The sequence below is a fragment of the Aquarana catesbeiana genome, linkage group LG06 (assembly GCF_042186555.1).
Source record: "Aquarana catesbeiana isolate 2022-GZ linkage group LG06, ASM4218655v1, whole genome shotgun sequence".
NCBI classification, from domain to species: domain Eukaryota; kingdom Metazoa; phylum Chordata; class Amphibia; order Anura; family Ranidae; genus Aquarana; species Aquarana catesbeiana.
Genome location: NC_133329.1, coordinates 148,615,973 through 148,625,478, shown reverse-complemented (window position 1 = coordinate 148,625,478; position 9,506 = coordinate 148,615,973).

Here is a 9,506-nt window from a genome sequence, read left to right as displayed (position 1 = left end):
TCATCTCCTGTTTACTCGGCTCTCTCTTCACACTCACAGTCCCTCCTCCACCATCGGCATTGGACCAGCTCCTGTGATAGACAGAACACTGGTCCAATGCCAGTGGCGGTGGCGGGACTGTGTGTGTGACGTGAGAGCCGAGTGAAAGAGTAAACAGGAGATGACGGCTTGGTGAATTCCGGTAGCGCTCGCCCCCCTCCTTCCCCCTCTGAGGTACACTATCGGCGTATAACATGCACCCGTGATTATCCCCCTATTTTCAGGCGAAAAAAGTGTGTGTTATATGCCGATAAATAAGGTATATATATATATTTTTTTTTTTGCAGAGACCCTAGAGAATAAAATAGCAGTATGTCGCACTGTATTTGCTTTTTTTTGTAACAAGTACACTTTACTGTTTTGCGTTTTTTTTAATTCATTAAAGTTAGCACATTTTTTTGTGTAATGTGAAAGATGATGTTTTGCCGAGTAAATAGATACCTAACATGCCAAAATTGCGCATGCTCGTGGAATGGCGACAAACTATGCTACTTAAAAATCTCAATAGGTGACACTTTTTTACAGATTAACTGTTTAGAGTTACCAAAGAGGTCTTGCTCTTGCTCTAACGATCGTGGTGATACCTCACATGTTTGGTTTGAACACCGTTTACATATGCGGGTGCCACTTGTGTATGCATTCACTTCTGTGCGTGAGCACGGAGGTATGGGATGCTTTAAATTATTTTATTTTTTCTTATTTATTTTACTTTTTATTTTCTATTTTTACACTGTATCTTTATTTATTTTTATTGTTTGATAACTTTTATTTCTATTACAAAGAATTTTAACATATCTTGTAAGCTTCAGGTCAGGTGTTGTTTACAAGAATACCAACGGTCAGTGTCTCCCCACAGCCACCAATTAGATTTAAATTTCCAGATTCCATCTGCCATTTTCCACAGCAAGTTTCAAATTGTCAGCAGAGTGAAAATAAAAGAGCTCATTATTCCTGGATATATGAAATCCAATACATAGATGAAGCTGTGGAGTTATGAGTTCCAGGTGTAGGCAGGTGTCAGTAGTGGTGCTTGAAACACATTGAAATACATCATCATTTTAGGATTATTAATATGAGCTCATTTGTTATCTCTATCAGTGACCTCCATTGGGGATCACTGTGACTGTTTACAGCCAAACTGAGCCATGATGTTCGGTGTGTTTAAAGTGTACCCAAAGGAGAAACTTATTTTTTTTACATTTGGACAGAGTGGTGAGGGGTTAGAAGCACTGTCATGTTTTTAGTGCTCTATGGGGGAGATTTAATAAAACTGGAGCGCTTGCAATCTTGGTGCAGCTGTGCAGGGGTGTACCTAGAGCATTTGTCACCCCCCCCCACACACACACACTGTAAAAACACCCACAAAAAAACACCCTCCTCTGCCAAGATCAGCATTTTTTTATTCTATTTGTTTTTTTGTTTTTTTTAAATGGCGCTGTTGGCTGCCGAGTAAACCAGAAGTGACACTTTGCTGTCACTTCCAGGTTTCTACAGCGGAGACCCAATCAAAGGCAAATCCGGCTTTGGTCGGGTCTCTGGCCAGCCGGCTGGTGGCTCAGGTTTGCGGGTGGGATAGGAGACCTGGGCGGAGCTGTGGGGGGGATGGGGACGTCCCCTCCCGCTCCTTGTAATAACAGCCGATGCTGTTCATCCATGGCAGCCAGTGACAATAGACAGGACAGGACAGAGGTGTCAGTCACTCAGGTGTGAGCAGATGGCACATTTTTGGACAGATCGTGCCACGGTCAGGAAAGTGGAGAGCTGGACTGGAGCTGCTATGAGGGAGACATCCGAGTGAGACGGGGAGACAGCTGACAATACAAAGTATGGCCCATACTTTGCATTATCTACTGTCCTTAGGGACAGATCTGATCCTGAGATCCCACCGTATGGCGATCTCTGGATCGGATCTGTCCCTGGGGACAGCAGACAATGGTATCATTGGCATTGATGATTTGATTCGGGAACTGACCTGCTGACAAGGCGTGTTGCTTGCTGGACCGTGGATGGGATCTGATGGCTGCAGGGAAGATGGCAAGATGCTGCTGTGAACTGCTGCTTGCTGGACAGATCTGATGGCTGCAAGATGTGGGTGTAAGTCAATGTATGTCACCTGGTCTTCAGACACCCCCCCTTTATCAGACCAGCTCATCTATTCTATACCTGCTTGGTGAAAACAGCAACACCACCCCCCCTTACCAGGTAAGCTCACAGCTCAGCTACTATAGGTGGGTGGTGGTCACACAGCAATATACCGCACACACCTGGATTCTGCAACCTGTACATAGTACACGCCTGTATTCTGCAACCTGTACATAGCACACGCCTGTATTCTGCTACCTGTAAATAGCACACGTCTGGATTCTGCAACCTGTACATAGCACACGCCTGCATTCTGCAACCTGTACATAGCACACGCCTGTATTCTGCAACCTGTACATAGCACACGTCTGGATTCTGCAACCTGTACATAGCACACGCCTGCATTCTGCAACCTGTACATAGCACACGTCTGCATTCTGCAACCTGTACATAGCACACGCCTGTATTCTGCAACCTGTACATAGCACACGCCTGGATTCTGCAACCTGTACATAGCACACGCCTGGATTCTGCAACCTGTACATAGCACACGCCTGGATTCTGCAACCTGTACATAGTACACGCCTGGATTCTGCAACCTGTACATAGCACACGCCTGTATTCTGCAACCTGTACATAGCACACACCTGCATTCTGCAACCTGTACGTAGCACACGCCTGTATTCTGCAACCTGTACAGAGCACACGCCTGTATTCTGCAACCTGTACATAGCACACACCTGTATTCTGCAACCTGTACATAGCACACGCCTGTATTCTGCAACCTGTACATAGCACACGCCTGTATTCTGCAACCTGTACAGAGCACACGCCTGTATTCTGCAACCTGTACAGAGCACACGTCTGTATTCTGCAACCTGTACAGAGCACACGTCTGTATTCTGCAACCTGTACAGAGCACACACCTGTATTCTGCGACCTGTACATAGCACACCACCCCCCCTATCAGGTAAGCTGCACTATACCTAGGGTTGCCACCTGTCCGGGATTCACCCGGACAGTACGGGTTTTGAATTATTTTGAACTATGTGTCCGGTTTTCAGTCTCCCTGGATCACATGATTCACTGAGATCGGACTGTGGAAGCTGGGGATCGGAGGAAGGAACATAGCTAGTGCTTATTGGGCAGCAGCTGGGGGCTGAGGAAGGAACAGAACTAGTTAAATCAGTCAGCAGAGCACTAAAACTTGTGCAGTGGCTCCCGACAATTAAACTATAGTCCCGGTCCCCTTATGTATATCAATCCGCCGGGGCATGTAATTGCCGGGTGGCGCAGTACAAGGATTACTCCGCTGTGACTATTTGATGATTTTCGGGCACAGCATAGTTGCCAACTGTCCCGGATTTCCCGGGACATTCCCGGGACTTACACTCCATTCCCGAATTTTTGGTGTCCTGGGAAATGTCCCGAGAAATCCGGTTTTTGATTTTCGCCGCCGCCGTGCCCGCTGCCGCCGCTAGAGGTCTGTGGCCGGCGGAGACATTGTCTCCGCCGGCCGCCATCTTGAAGAAGCTCAGGAAGAGGGCTGGGGGGGGCTAGACAGAGCTCCTCCGTCGCCGCCCACCCTCCGCCCCGCTCCGCCTCACCCCGCCCCACCCCGCCCCGCTGCCAGTCTGTTATGGAAAGGGGCGGGGCTTTTGCCATGCGGTATTCGACAAGACACCGGTGGACACCTCTGAGGTAGGGGAGGGGGGGCGCACTGCTGTGGGAATTTGTAAGGGGGGCTCCACTGGGGACATACCTGATTTAAGGGGAGCTCCACTGGGGACACCTGATGTGAGGGGGGGCTCCACTGGGGACACACCTGATGTAAGGGGAGCTCCACTGGGGACACACCTGATGTGAGGGGGGGCTCTACCAGGGACACCTGATGTGAGGGGGGGGCTCTGCCAGGGACACCTGATGTGAGGGGGGGCTCCGCCAGGGACACCTGATGTGAGGGGGGGCTCCGCCAGGGACACCTGATGTGAGGGGGGGCTCTGCCGGGGACACCTGATGTGAGGGGGGCTCTGCTGGGGACACCTGATGTGAGGGGGGCTCTGCCGGGGACACCAGATGTGAGGGGGGGCTCCGCCGGGGACACCTGATGTGGGGGGGCTCTGCTGGGGACACCTGATGTGAGGGGGGGCTCTGCCGGGGACACCTGATGTGAGGGGGGCTCTGCCAGAGACACCTGATGCGAGGGGGGGCTCCGCTGGGGACACCTGATGCAAGGACGGACTCTGTTGGGGGCACCTGATGCAAGGATGGACGGCTGGTGGCAGGCGACGTGGCTAGTGACACACTCGGGGCTCCCACTGATTCTGCATTATGGTGAGTTGAATGATTTCATTTTATATTACAATGTAATAATAGAAATAATGCACTTCAATCATCCTGACACCATAACAACCATGGTGCCGGGATGATTGAAGTGCAAACACCAGGTGTTTGGAGTATCTTTATCTGCTGATTGTTAAACTTTCTAGAATACACATATTTTTATTGTGTAGGATCTGGGGCTGCTGTCCCGTCATTTCCCTCTCCCCCTCTCCCCCTTTCCCTCTCCATCCCTCATTCATCTCAGACTCTAACCACACCCTCTTGAGCCACGCCCATTTAAGCCACGCCCACGACGCGTAAACCATGCCCATTTTTTGCCGCTTCGCGCGCCACACTTGTATATTTTTCCTAAGCCACGCCTACAAACGAATGCCCCGCCCTCTAACACAAAAGTGTCCCACATTTTTTTTTTACAATGTTGGCAACTATGGCACAGGTGAAATCCATGTGCTGCGGTTCCCGGCAATTACATGCCCCGCGGATTCATTGAGAAGTGGAGGAGGTCTGGAGCGTGACATAAAGATTGCTGCTGCCAGATAAGGATTAACTACTTCTGTTCTTTCCCCAGCCTGATCAGACTCATGTGTCCTGGTAACCTTGTTGTTAGGTTAGGAGGTGAGGAGTTAATGGGGAGTCGTTGCCTTGCTTATCTCTGCTGGTAAGAGGAGGATGTAGGGGTGCATGGTGGATAAAAAGCTGAACTCAGGGGCTGCCTGTGTGCATCTATGAGGATGTGAACCTGGGGGGGGGGACAGGATAGACAAGACTGATGTGCACAGGGGCTGCCTGTTACTGTGTGTGGGCCACTGATGGTTACCCTCTGCATTACATATTACCTCTGCCATACTACTGACCTCCGCCTTCTGCTTTTTTTACATGCCCCGGGGCATTGTCCTGCTAAGGTGCCTGAACAACTTTGGCATCTTAGAAAGTTTTAGGGAATATCCGCTTCACTTTAGGCTGGGTTCACACCTATGCAAATTGGATGAGGGTTTCCCCACATTCAATTTGCATAGCAGGAGAATGTGACTGGCTCTCTATGGAACCGATTCACATATCTCCGGGGTGGCTGCGGAGCGCACTAAAGGGTGCAGGAGCGCCGCCCCCTCTCTCCTGCACTCCTCTTTTACCAATAGATAGATTCATGCATTGCATGAATCTATCTATGGTTGCCACTGGCGCCCCCTATTCAGTGTCCGGCCCCTTGTCGGGCGCCGGGCATCTGAATTACAGCGGCTGGGGTGTTTTTGGAAGTGCCTGATTAGAGCCATAGGCTCTAATAGGCTTCCAAATTGGTAAACAGTGGGCGCTGCGCGTTTGCTGTTTACACAGTGTTGTGTTAGGAAAGCGAATAAATCGCCTTGCTAACACTGACTCGCCTCTCAGCCAATCAGATGCTCGTGTCTGGTTACCTGTCACCTAATTGGCTGAAGCGACAGGCACTGTGATTGGATGCCTATCAGGTGTCCAATCATAGCAGAGGACGGGAGAAGACATCGAGGACTCGGAGGGAGCGTGGAGGACATCACCGTGACCCGAGACAGGTAAGTGCCGGGCGGGGGGCATACTGGCAGCAATTTATGGGGCACAGTGGCAGCAATTGATGGGCACAGTGGCTGTGTTTAAAGGGCACAGTGGCTGCAATTGATGTTTTTGGATTTTTTTCAGTTTGTCTCCCCCCCCCCCCCAAAAAAAATTTTGAGCATCAGCCGCCACTGCCTAAAGCCCGACTCCAGCTTCTTTTCCTCGCTGCCCTCATTTTTTTAAAGTCCACCTAAAGTAATGTGCTGTAAATTAGCAATTAAACTGTTCAAGGAAGGCAAAGCACTAACAGCTGATGGTTACATTCACATTGGTGATTAGGGCTGGTGTGAATAGTAGCAGCAGGTATTAGAGATTCCTGTGGCAGCTGTTAGCGAGTAGGTGCGGCAGCAGGCCTCCTTCACTATAATGACATTTCACCAGGGGCCACAGCTATTCGTTCCTCTCTGAATGGCCAATGATTACCTGTGCTGATCGCTGCTGGACGCGGGACTGGCAAAATGTCAATATAGTGAAGGGGGCCAGCAGCCACACCTAGCTGCTGAGAGCCACATCAGGAACGGTTACCATTCGCACCAGCTCTAATCACCACTCTGAAAGTAGCCTAAGGCCCCTTTCACACTGATGTGTTTTTACTCTGCAATGGGACGATTTAAACTGTGGGTGCAGTGCGTTTTGAAAAGTCCCGCATGCTGCATATTTGGTGCGGTGTTGAAAAACCACACCAAAAACGCAGCTTTCCATTCAAGTTTTTGGTGGGTTTTTGAGTCACGTGTCCATTTTTCACAGGTACAGGCAACCCAGAAACGCACCAGAAACGCACAGGAAACACATCTGAAACAGAGGAATCTTGCTGCTTGCAGATTTTGCTGCAGAGTAGTGTGAAAGGGCCCTAAAGAGTCCTGTTCCTTCCCCCAGCTAAGTAGATGGGGCCCAGGGAAGTTTTTTTTGTTATTGCTGCAGACCATGAGGTTACTCAGCAATGTCCCAAAGTAAACATTAATAGTCCTGTTCCTGTTCCCAGTTATCTACTGAATTGACAGAAAATATTGGAATGGCTAAACAGACGTAGGGCTCATTTACACATGTGGTGCCCTCTGAAGAGCAATCCACCTTTGGATTGCTTTTCAGAAAGCATTTGACAGGCAGGGAGGAGGCGTTATATCACTTCCTCATTACATTTGATTAAATGGAATGGGTTAAGCGAGCAGTAGTTAGGGTTGCCACCTGTCGGAGTTTCACCCAGACAGTCCAGGTTTTCAATCGTGTCCACTCTCATGCTGGTGCCGTCCATTACTCTACTTCTACCATCCACTGTTCACTGTTTTGCTGACTAACACTGACCACATTTAAGGTAGGTTAAGTTCATATATTTACAGTGACATTTGTTTTTTTTAATCTAAGAATATTTTATAAATACAAAAATGCTTTTGTTTTATAAGCCCCTCACACTGTTAATGCAATTTGGACATCCCTAGTGTTCGCCATGGCGCGCGTAGCATGCCGCATTACTACTCTCATTGGGACACCCAACAGTGCCCCAGGTCTTTTACAATCTTATAATGTATACTACAAAAAAATTGCCATACGACACTAAAATGTTCGGGTTTGGCTTGAAGGGAAAGGTGGCAACCCTAACTATACCTGATAGACCAGCACAGTAAAGATGGCAGGGCAGACACACTCCTCCAGCCTCTTCTCACAACCCACACACCCCCTATCACCAGCTCATCTCGGGCTCTAAGCTTCAGCTGGGGCATAGTTGCCAACATTGAAAAAAAAATATGTGGGACACTTTTTTGGCTGTAGGCGGAGTCGTACAATAATTAGGGGGCGGGGCATTCGTTTGTAGGCGTGGTTCAGAAAAATTACAAGTGCGGCGCGCGAAGCGGCGAAAAATGGGCGTGGCTTATATGAAAATGGGCGTGGCTTGTGTGAAAAGTGGACGTGGCTTAAATGGGCGTGGCTCAAGAGGGTGTGGTTAGAGTCTGAGATGAATGAGGGATGGAGAGGGAAAGGGGGAGAAGGAAAGGGGGAGAGGGGAATGACGGGACAGCAGGCCCAGATCCTACACAATAGAAATGTGTATTCTAGAAAGTTTAACAATCAGCAGATAAAGATACTCCAAACGCCTGGTGTTAACGCTTCAATCAGCCTGGCACCATGGTTGTTATGGTGTCAGGATGATTGAAGCGCATTATTTCTATTATTACATTGTAATATAAAATTAAATCATTCAACTCACCATAATGCCGAATCAGTGGGATCCCTGAGCGTGTCACTAGCCACGTCGCCTGCCACCAGCAGAGTCTGTCCTTGCATCAGGTGCCCCCACCAGAGTCTGTCCTTGCATCAGGTGCCCCCGCCAGAGTCTGTCCTTGCATCAGGTGCCCCCGCCAGAGTCTGTCCTTGCATCAGGTGCCCCCGTCAGAGTCTGTATAGACCCCCTCAGTGCAGATCCCCTCCATCAGTACAGATCCCCTCCATCAGTGCAGATCCCCCTCTATTATTGCAGCCCCCCTCTATTATTGCAGCCCCCCCTCTATTTGTGCAGCCCCCCTCTATTTGTGCAGACCCCCCCTCAGTGCACCCCCCCTCAGTTAGTGCAGCCCCCCGCTCAGTGCAGCCCCCCGCTCAGTGCAGCCCCCCTCAGTTAGTGCAGCCCCCCCCCCTCAGTGCAGCCCCCCTCAGTGCAGCCCCTTCTCAGTGCAGTGCAGCCCCCCTCAGTGCAGTGCAGCCCCCTCTTAGTGCAGTGCACCCCCCCCCTCAGTTAGTACAGCCCCCCCTCAGTTAGTGCAGCCCCCTCTCAGTGCATCCCCCCTCAGTTAGTGCAGCCCCCCCTCAGTTAGTGCAGCCCCCCCCTCAGTGCAGCCCCCCCTCAGTGCAGTGCAGCCCCCCTCAGTTAGTGCAGCCCCCCCTCTGTTAGTGCAGCCCCCCTCAGTTAGTGCAGCCCCCCCTCAGTTAGTGCAGCCCCCCTCAGTTAGTGCAGCCCCCCTCAGTTAGTGCAGCCCCCCCCTCAGTGCAGCCCCCCCCTCAGTGCAGCCCCCCTCAGTTAGTGCAGCCCCCCCCTCAGTGCAGCCCCCCTCAGTTAGTGCAGCCCCCCCCTCAGTTAGTGCAGCCCCCCCTCAGTGCAGTGCAGCCCCCCCCTCAGTTAGTGCAGCCCCCCCTGTTAGTGCAGCCCCCCCCTCAATGCAGCCCGGCCCCCGCTCAGTGCAGGAGCGGCCGGTGTTCTGCCGAGAACGTTCCACTCGGCAATGGAGGACCCCCTGTAATGCGCAGGCGCAGCGCTTGCGCAGTACGGGGCTGGGAGCTTTCAGCAAGACACGGCGACGACGCCGTGTCTTCTGCTCGCTTCAGTGGAGAGGGTAGGGGCCGTGCAGCTAAAGAAGGCGCTTCATTGGCTGCACGGAACGAGCCCCCTTCCCCTCTCCACTGAACACTAGAGGAAGAGAGAGCGGCGGCGCCGGCCGCCATTTTGCTGGAGCCCGCTGCTCCAAAAA